Source organism: Sapajus apella, unplaced genomic scaffold (assembly GCF_009761245.1).
Source record: "Sapajus apella isolate SASKATOON/1434 unplaced genomic scaffold, GSC_monkey_1.0 scaffold78, whole genome shotgun sequence".
NCBI lineage: Eukaryota > Metazoa > Chordata > Mammalia > Primates > Cebidae > Sapajus > Sapajus apella.
In genome coordinates this window covers 6,605,346-6,615,426 of record NW_022437018.1, presented here as the reverse complement: position 1 = coordinate 6,615,426, position 10,081 = coordinate 6,605,346, and the positions used below count along the sequence as shown (strand labels likewise).

The 10,081-nt window shown below is 34.8% G+C and overlaps 1 long non-coding RNA gene across 1 annotated transcript in view; it reads right to left on the bottom strand.

Moving 5' to 3' along the window:
* Positions 1–997: 997 nt before the first annotated feature.
* Positions 998–10,081, bottom strand: part of LOC116532998 — a 305,086-nt gene continuing 296,002 nt past the window's right edge. The window contains exon 4 of the long non-coding RNA XR_004261032.1: positions 998–2,834. This is a non-coding gene — a long non-coding RNA (uncharacterized LOC116532998). The remainder of the gene's footprint in view (positions 2,835–10,081) is intronic.

The window sequence follows — 10,081 nt, the reverse complement described above, 5'->3', positions numbered from 1 at the left end:
ACATAGATGCTCTGCTCCATTAATCAAATTCTAGCTCAGTGTGTGGCTCATTCCACTATTATGGTTGTCAGAACATAAACATGCTGCAGCTTCTTCTTATCTCATCTGTATCTTCATATATCTTAAAAAGTATTAGTCCCATACTGATTTAATGCTTCTATTTATATGATTGTAATATATCAAAGATTTCTAAATATCAGTACTCATACTTAAACTGTAGAAAAGTCTCTAGTCAAAGCAGATTAGATTGTTATTTATAAAATTAATTTCTTTTTATCCTATAATACAATCTGATACATTACACAAAACAGTAATACATAATGTTGTACTTCAGAAAGTTGTTCCACTCCAGACAAGTTTTATCACATATAAAATGAGAATTTTGTACTATATCCCAAAAGTTTTGATTATTTCCTTCTGTCACCCATTACAGAGCAGTGGGAAATAGAGTGAATGAAGTCCCAGGAGCTCCAATGCTTACCTTCGTTAGCCAGAATAACTCTTAAGTTCTGTCTTATACACTGGAGTTCCAGGAAAAAATTAGCTTTGAAAAATTTTCAAGACTAAAAAGAAGTGCTAAAATAACTGCATTGGATATATAAAGGTGATTTCTAGACTTTAAAAACAAAGAAAGAGGAAAGAAGGGGGGGGAGAAAAAATTCTTATGCTTCTTTGATTTTCTTTTCTTTCTTTTTTTTTTGGGGGGGGGGGACCGAGTTTCGCTCTTGTTACCCAGGCTGGAGTGCAATGGCGCAATCTCGGCTCACCACAACCTCCGCCTCCTGGGTTCAGGCAATTCTCCTGCCTCAGCCTCCTGAGTAGATGGGATTACAGGCACGCGCCACCATGCCCAGCTAATTTTTTGTATTTTTAGTAGAGACGGGGTTTCACCGTGTTGACCAGGATGGTCTCGATCTCTTGACCTTGTGATCCACCCGCCTCGGCCTCCCAAAGCGCTGGGATTACAGGCTTGAGCCACAGCGCCCGGCCTTGCTTCTTTGATTTTCTAAATTAATCCTCAGAGACAATAATTATTTTATTTCCTAAGGATTATACATGATATCATTAAGCCAGATAAAAAGAAGTTACAAGTGGTATGGTGTGTAGACTGTGACCATTGCTACATGTTATTTAGAGAGAAAATATAAAGACCTAATAATCAGTTGTTTTGCACCAGTATAGTCATATACCTTTTTATGTTGGATCTCTTTTGTGTAGGTGGGTACCCATGACTTATGAAATACTTTGCATATCTTTCTTGAAATTCAGACATGGCTAGCAAGAAAGCACTGTAGACATGTAATTGTGAGGGAGAAATTATCTGAGTATGTCTTTGTTTACATTTCATCATTTTGATAGTATACACTTGCACTTAGAATATTATTTTTCTCAGTTTCGGTATGTAACCTTTACTCATAAGATTGGCTCATCTCTTGCATAAAGATTAAAAATATAGAAAGGATGAACATGAACTCTAAAGGGCAGATAACTCCTGTTTTAATATTGGTTATCATAGGTATGATATGAGAAACCAAATACAAATCTATATGCTTTCACCTATTTTTATCTATCTGCCATATTTTGGTATGTTTTTTAATCTCAAAAATATAGCCTATTAAGCTATCACTTGTCAGAGGACACACACCTGATTAGTCTGTAATTGCAAGTTAGAGTGTTGGATCGCAAAATTAAGACGTTTGCTTGATTTTGCCTCACATGAGTTACTGTTCCTTCTAAAGAAACACAAACAGGGATACAAATAGATAGCTTCTCCCTCTTGTGCCATCCTTCTCAACAGGTGCACTTGACTCAGGAGTGGATTTTAAAAATTAAGTTTAGGCCTGAACTGCTAACTTCAGCCTTTCAAGTGTAACTATTTTAGCTGAAGAGTCCAGATTTTCAGAGTCGAACTCCGGTGGCCATTTTAAGAAGGCTATTTTGACCCAGGGGATCTTTTTCTATGGGGCTTGGGATCTGCAAGAAATCTAACACATAGACTGAGAACTAGCAAATGTATTGTACATATTACTTGATAATTGAAAAAAAAGAATAAGAAACAATTGATTTGCTACTCATCATTGTCAAAATGTCCCTGACATCAACATAACATGTCAACATTGCATATACATGAGCCATTAGCACCTATACAGGCCTGTCTACAATCTGCCCTTGTACTCAAGGGAGGAATGGGCAGCCCTTTCCTTTGCTTATCTGTTCTTCTTATTTGAGCAATGTTCTACCTACATCCTTTTCCATGCCTGTCTTATATCCTGCCTAACCCTCAAATTCAAGTTTCAATGCCTTCACAGTAAATTCTCTATTCCTCAATTACTCTTGGCCACTGAGGAATCTCTTCTTTAATTTACGTACTACTTATAATCTTCTCCAAACAATTTATACTTAAATATAAAATTTATTTAGCACTCTAGACATTTTAGCTGCTTTTCTTTAGGTAGATATTCATGTTTTGAGACCAGAAACTAGATATCTCCCTTTGCTAGTAAACTTTAAGCTAGGTGCTTAAGAAATACAGGTTTTTGTTTTGTTTTGTTTTGTTTTGTTTAAATAGAAAATAAGGTCAGGGCTGAATTGCAAACATTTTGCTATCATATAAGCATGCATATTATTAAAATACGTAAAGATCTGCATTCCAGTCGATCAATAGCCACCGCCCCTCTCCCTCATCTCCCACTCCCCCAAGTTCTCGCTCACTAACCTGGAAGTCTCCCCTCAATCCATCAACTAAAGGGGTAATAGAAGGCACAATGGAGGATGCCAGGTCACCGCTCCAGTTTCACAGGGGCTACTATCTGTTCTGAGGTGTTGTTCAGGTGCTGCAGGGATGATACCATGAATTAATGCTTAATGTAACTTGAATCCAGGAGATCATTTTCCCTTTAGTAGAGATCTGTTCATAAACTATCATCTTTTTCTGGGAGGCAGGCAGGATACAGAGTCACGCAGTCCTCCTGCCTCAGTGTACCAAGCAGTTGGGACTACAGGCATACAGCACCATGCCCAGCTAATTTTGGGGGCTTTATAAGAGAGAAGGTCTGGCTATGTTGCCAGAAGGCTTGCCTCAAACCCCTGACCTCAAGTGCTCTTTCCACCTAGGCCTCCCAAAGCACTGGAATTATAGGCGTGAATCACTTACCCAGCCTTTCATTCTTAATTTAAAATATTACCATATAATCCTTTTCCAATAAGAAAAACTTGTGCTATAAAGAGCCCATGCTATTTTCTAACTTGTAATATATATTCCCTCTTAATAATAATCAAAGTGGTTTTGCTTATTGTATACAGGTGATGACTGTATTACTTTTAGCACCAAATTATTCTGCCTTTTAGAAATTAATGGCATTTAAATGATTACATAGGGAGTCAAATTATTCATTTAAATTATTTATTTACCATTTCTCTAGTAGCCCGTTTGTATACTGGGTTCAGATATTTCTAATAATATTTCATTGTATTAGCTTATCTTAGCTCTAAAATATGCCACTCTGTTTTTCAATAACAACAGTGAAAGCAGACCCAGGCACATTTTTAAATGCTTTTTTAAGTAATATATCCAGAAGAATATAATTGAAAGTAATGGAAATATTTTTGTGCTGATGGACATGCTATGAATGGAGGACAATAATACTATTATGACACAAATATTTAACCGAACATCATAATTCCCTCTTAAATGATCACTCTGTTTTATATTTAAGAAATTATACTTAATGTTTTACAATTTTTTTGTTGGCCTTTATTGTAGAAAAATAAACATAATGTAAAATTTATCATTTTATCCATCTTAAAGTGTAAAATCCAGTAGCACTTAGAACACTCACATTAGGTAACAATTACCAATATTTAGTTCCATCACATTTTCATCTCACCAAAAAGAATCCGTATTTCCCAGAGCCCCTAACAACAATTAATGTATTTTCTCATATGGATTTTCCCATTCTGAATACTTCATATAAATGGAATCATACCATTTATACCTGGCTTCTTTCACTTAGCATAATATTTCCAAAGCCCATTCATCCAAATTATTGTTTTACATAAAGGAAGAAAGAATTCTTCCCCTAGTTAGCATCTTTCTAGAAGTGCCATCCTTCCCATAAGGAGGAAAATTCTTAAAGTGTTTCAACCTCTTTATTTCAGAGTAAGATCAAGGCATTGCTTTTGTCTAACTAAAAGGTCCAATGGAGTTGTTTTCTTTCTCAAACAAAAGAGTAGCCTCTTTTAAAAAGTGAATTCTATAGTTACTCTTGTGGAAAAAAAATATATATATATATCAGGCAGTTCTATGTTTAGCAGATTGTCTCAAATGCTAATACAGACTGACAGAGATGCCGGTTGTGAGTGTTAATTTTTTGTGTCAATTTGGGCACAGGGTGCCCAGATACTTGGTCAAACAGGATTCTGGGTATGTCTTCAAGGATATTTCTAGATGAAATTAACATTTGAATTGATAGACTTGAGTAAAGCAAATGGCTCTCCCTCATGTGGGATTTAACCTAATCAACTGAAGATCTCAATACGTAGAATAAAAAGCCTGAATAAGACAGAACTTCATTTATCTGCCTGGCTGTTGAACTGGAACATGAGTCTTCTCATAAACTTAGCCTAGACCTTAGGCTATTGACTCTCCTGGTTCTCAGACCTTTGGCCTTGAACTAGAGCTACACTCCTCACTCTCCTAGGTCTCCAGCTTGCCAATACATTTCTTGGAACTTCTCAGCTTCCATAGTCATGTGAGCCAATTCCTTATAATAAATATAACACGTGTGTATATGTGTACATATGTCTACATATATGTGTACACACATATACATACATATACATATACACACACATATCTATTTTTAAATATAAAGATCTATTCTCCTATTGGTTCTGTTTCTCTGGAGAATTCTGGCTAATATACCTGCCTTTTTTCATTTCTTAGCAAATAAACTACTAGTATATATACTACTCCTAGTAGGTCAGCATAGATATGCATCAGCAACAATGGCTATTTGTATCTCCATAGAAAGCCTTCTATTAAGGCTTTTTACTTGTTTAACAGTATAAAATAATTGGGGGCCAAGAGAAGATTAATATAATTGGTACAGTAAAATACTGTCTTCCGGCCGGGTGCAGTGGCTTACACCTGTAATCCCGGCACTTTGGGAGGCTGAGGTGGGCAGATCAGGAGGTCAAGAGATAGAGACCATCCTGGCCAACATGGTGAAACCCCATCTCTACTAAAAATATAAAAATTAGCCGGGTGTGGTGGCACGCACCTGTGGTCCCAGAGACTCGGGAGGCTGAGGTGGAAGAATTGCTTGAACCCAGGAGGCAGAGGTTGCAGTGAGCCGAGATTGCACCACTGTACTCCAGCCTGGCGACAGAACAAGGCTCTGTCTCAAAAAAAAAAAAAAAAAAATACCATCTTCCTCTCCTTCACCCAGTATTCTCCCCAACATAAAATAGGGATAAAATAGGGAAAAAAGTAAAGTTGTATTTAATATGTTCTATTTATTTAATATCTATTATTAGTATGATGTTAATTAAAAATGAGTGCCTAATTTTCTCACTACAGTTCAGGCATGCCTCATTATGTCCAGGTGACCAAAGATTGGGCTATTCAATGTTCTATGTTCATAAGTTATCAAGGAGACCACTATAAAAAATCTCACCCCATGAGAAACAAAGGGTCAAAATGTGAAAGTTGGTGCAAAATAAAACTGGCTTGTGTCTAAAGGGAAGGGAGGTATTGAACTCTAGTAGTGCCATTCATTTAATCTGTCCTCTGATCCAACCTTCATGGATTCATGCCTGAATTCTCAGGTACCAGAGTTATAATTTTTAAAGTATGTCTGAACTAATAAATTTGAAATTTGAAAAGTCAAGGTGACAGCAGTATCAAGGGCCAGTGGCTTCAGCAATGAGACACAAAATCTCTCAACAATGGTGAGTACTGTTGTTTTAAGCAGTCGAGGGCACTACGTACAGCATCCTTGACCTGCATATTAGCACACCCAGCATCAGGCACCAGTAACCATTAGCCAAAAATCAGTGGCCTCCAGCAACCAGCGCTGGTAGCGATTTTGGACTGCATAGCTGTGGACTGCATAGGTAGCTTCCCAGGTCAAGAGAGTAGACAAATTGTGGATACCATATTGATTCCCAGAGGACCAGCTTGCAAATCACACTGGAGATATGCCTTGAGAAGGTAATTATGGGGACTGCCAAGTCAGAAGCAGAGATGCACTGATTTGTTACTGTTATGATAAAATCCTTTGTGGTCCGTCGTTAGGGTGGCTGATTTTTATCCACAGCAATGTCCTGGCCTATCCTCTGCATTTTCTTCAATGCTGTTTATAAATTCAGTGCCACCTGACCTACATAGCAAACTGTTATTTTCAGAAATGAGATAGAACAATATGAGTCCTTTTACTGTATACCTCTGCAGGTAAATTTGTTCCAACTCCTATTAAATGGTTTACATTAAGTCCACTATTTAATTTTGAAAAGGAAACTTTCTATGAAAAATTCAAACACTAGTTTATGTATAGAAATTTTTGAAATATAAATTAATTTTGAATAATGGAAACTCACGCTATACTGTTCAAGATGAAGATTTCCCATTTAAATTTCATGAAAGATTAAGGCAGCTGAAAAAGAAATGTGGATGGACTCAAAGTAACAGTTTACATTTTGATATTGGAAAGCAGTTAGATAAACGGTTTTATGTTCCTTTCATTTGCATATATATGTGGCTAAAGACAGGAGAAAAGATAAAAAAAATCTAAATTCTGAAATGGCATTTAAATAAAACAATCTCATGACAAAGATCTTTTCACAGATCAACCAGTTTCCTTTTTTCAGCATTTCTAGATGAAATGCGATAAACCTCACTTTCCCATCTCCTGCAATTTTTGGGTGAAAAACGCTGTTTTGGAAAATACCCACATGCAATCAAATTGTTGTTAGCTAGAAAGTGAAATCATCATCTCTTTTCCATATCAATTATAACTATGCTTCAATTTTAAAAGTAACATACAGTGGTATATACATTATTCTTGAATTTAAATCTAATGCCAAACCTTCAAAAAATTCAGTATTATAGCCTTAAAAAATTATATAGTTCATTATTACAGTATTTAAAATATATATTATTTTACTTTATAGTATATTAAAATATAATATATTATTTTAAAATGGAAACAAAAATAAAATATAATCAGCTGATACTGATAAGTCTCATTTGTGGCACCAGTTAATAGTTATTTTGTTTTAAAGTTTTTAGAGTTGTAGAATCTTATAATTATTTTAGAAGATAATGTCTCAATAATTTCCAACATTATTTCCCTCACCATTCTTCCCCTCCTTCACCTTTCTAACCTGTGTGAAGTGATAAGACGGTCAGCAAAAGAGATTTTTGGTTACACAGCTATGAAAAAAAATCAAGAATTCTAACAATAATCATAAGGTTACACTGAAGGTAAATCTAAGGGAAAAAATCTCTTACATGAGATGGTTACTATCCAATGGATTTTATGTAATCCTGTTGCCAGAGATATTGACACTTTATTTTAAAATATATAACTCTACCAAAAAATGATATTTTCTTTCTTAAACAATCACTTCATTGCCATGTACTGAGCACAGTATGTGCAAGGCATTGTTAAATATCAAAACAGGCTCTTAACAAAAGGAAAAAAAATGTAACAATCAAAGGAAATAGCTGTTGGGTCATGTACTCAATTTTTAGACAGGCATAACTTTATGTCCTTTTAAAATGTGAAAACCTACCAGCTGGCACACCAATGTACCCAGTTATCTTTCACATTGAAGGTACAATTTGAACCAGCTTGATGAAATTTAGGTAACGCAACCCTTATAAAAACTAATAAAATAAAATAAAACAAAAGAACCTTAAGATTATTATCAATATAATCTGGAGATTTATCGAGTCATAGCCTAAGCAATCACTAAAAGATGCTAAATAGATTTAGGGAATAACTGTTGCATGAGAAAAATAACATTTAGTTTTTTTATATGAAAAATCTTGCTTATATATCCACATATAGTTTAATTGCCTAATCCCAACACATGTAAAATTGCATATTCTATCATTGTAAGTGAATATCTAGTTTTAAGAACTCCTCCTGAAACATCTGCAACATTACCTAGTAACATTATCACAGTGGTCTCTAACCATCTGAGAGCAAATGGTTAACATCTGTTTTGGACACAGTAGGAAAAAAAAGCAAAACAACATAAATTTTGATTATGATCAACTCTGACACAAATGTAGATAAGCACGGATTTCTTATATGAGTCAGCTTTTAGGGTATTGTTTCTCCTCACACTTTGAGATATGTTGTATCAAAATGTGCATAGTACATATAGAATTTAAGGAGAGAATATATCAAATTAAAGCATTAAACTTGCAACCTCTGAAATAGGCTTAAAAACCTATAGAACGCCATAAGGGCTTTAAATCACTCCTAATAAAAATTGAGTTGGTCCGTAGGCAAGTTATCAATTTCTCACAAAAATGCTGCTGAGAACTCTTAGACTGCTAAATGGGCCAGCCTAATTATATTTTAAACAAAATTACAGAATATGACAGTGCCTATTTTTCTGACACAGTTGAAGCTCACTGATTACTCTGTTGACCACTTCTTCAAATACGATGACTCCAGAATGTTGCTGGAAGCAAATTCAGGAGTAATGATGGACATTCTTCCAAAGATTTTCTCACCAGGGGAGTGAGTCAATTTTATTTTCATCACAAGAGCCACTTTTACTTTCTACGCTGGCCTTGTCACTTTATCAGTAAACTACAGCAGAAGTGATGTAGTGCCACTTCAGGACTATCCTGTAAGAGACCAGGCAGTTCTACTTTCTCTATGGGGATGCCAATCATCAGACTATTAAAAAAATTTGTGCTTTATTAATGAATTAGGAGAGATCAGATAAAAAGGGAGGCCAAATGGAAAGGAAGTGTGCTGCCAAACATATCAGTAAAGCTTTATCAGACTTTTTGAGTACAGCAACCATGTCAATACAGGTGATTGAATGATGTCAGTTCATGCTAAGTTGAAAATATATGTACCATATCAGCAATGAAAAACGACCTCAGTGGTTATATTAGAAAGGAGACTCAGCTGAGAAAAGAATTAGTGAACTTGAATATAAGTCCATTGAAATTTCTTAAACTGAAACACAAAGAGAAAAAAGTAAAGAAAAAAGTATAACAACATTCAAGAGCTGAGGGACAATATCAAACAATTTAAGATATGTTTCACTGGAGTCACCGAGGAGATGAAAGAATGGCAACAATGACATATTTGAAGAGATGATGGTTGAGAATCCATCAAAATTTAAAAAGGACCAGGAATCACAGATGAAAGAAGCTCAAGAAACCCCAAACAGAATAAACGGTAAAAAGAAGAAAAACCTAGATATAGCATCACCAAACTGCTGAAAATAAAAGAAAAAGAGGACTCCCTAAGGCAGCTACAGAAAAAAGACATTTCAAGAGAAACCAAGAAAGAAAAAATTACATAAGACTTTTTTTCAGAAAACATGTAAGCCACAATGAAAAGTATCAATATTTTTTAAGTATTGGAAGAAAAAAAAGTTATAACCAGAATTCTACAACTAGTAAAGTGTCTTTGAAAAATGAAAGACAAACAACAACAGAGAAAAAGTATTGCCTACAGATCTGAAATACAATAAACGGTAAAAGAAATTTTTCAGACAGAAGAACTATGATACCAGATAGAACTCTGGATGAACACAAAGAAATGGAAAGCATCACATATAATAAACTGACAGTAATATAATACATTTTTCTTATCTATACTCATCTAAAACATAATTAACTGTTCAAAGCAAATATAATGTGTTATAGGTTTTTTAACATATAAAGCTAAAATGTATGACAATAATAATACAGGATACAACAGCAAAAATAGAAAATTCTCCTTACACAATAAGCCAACTAATGTAATATTTAAAGTTAGACTGAGATAAGTTAACAACATATATTGTAAACCCAAGAAGGTATAACTAATAAGCCAGCAGT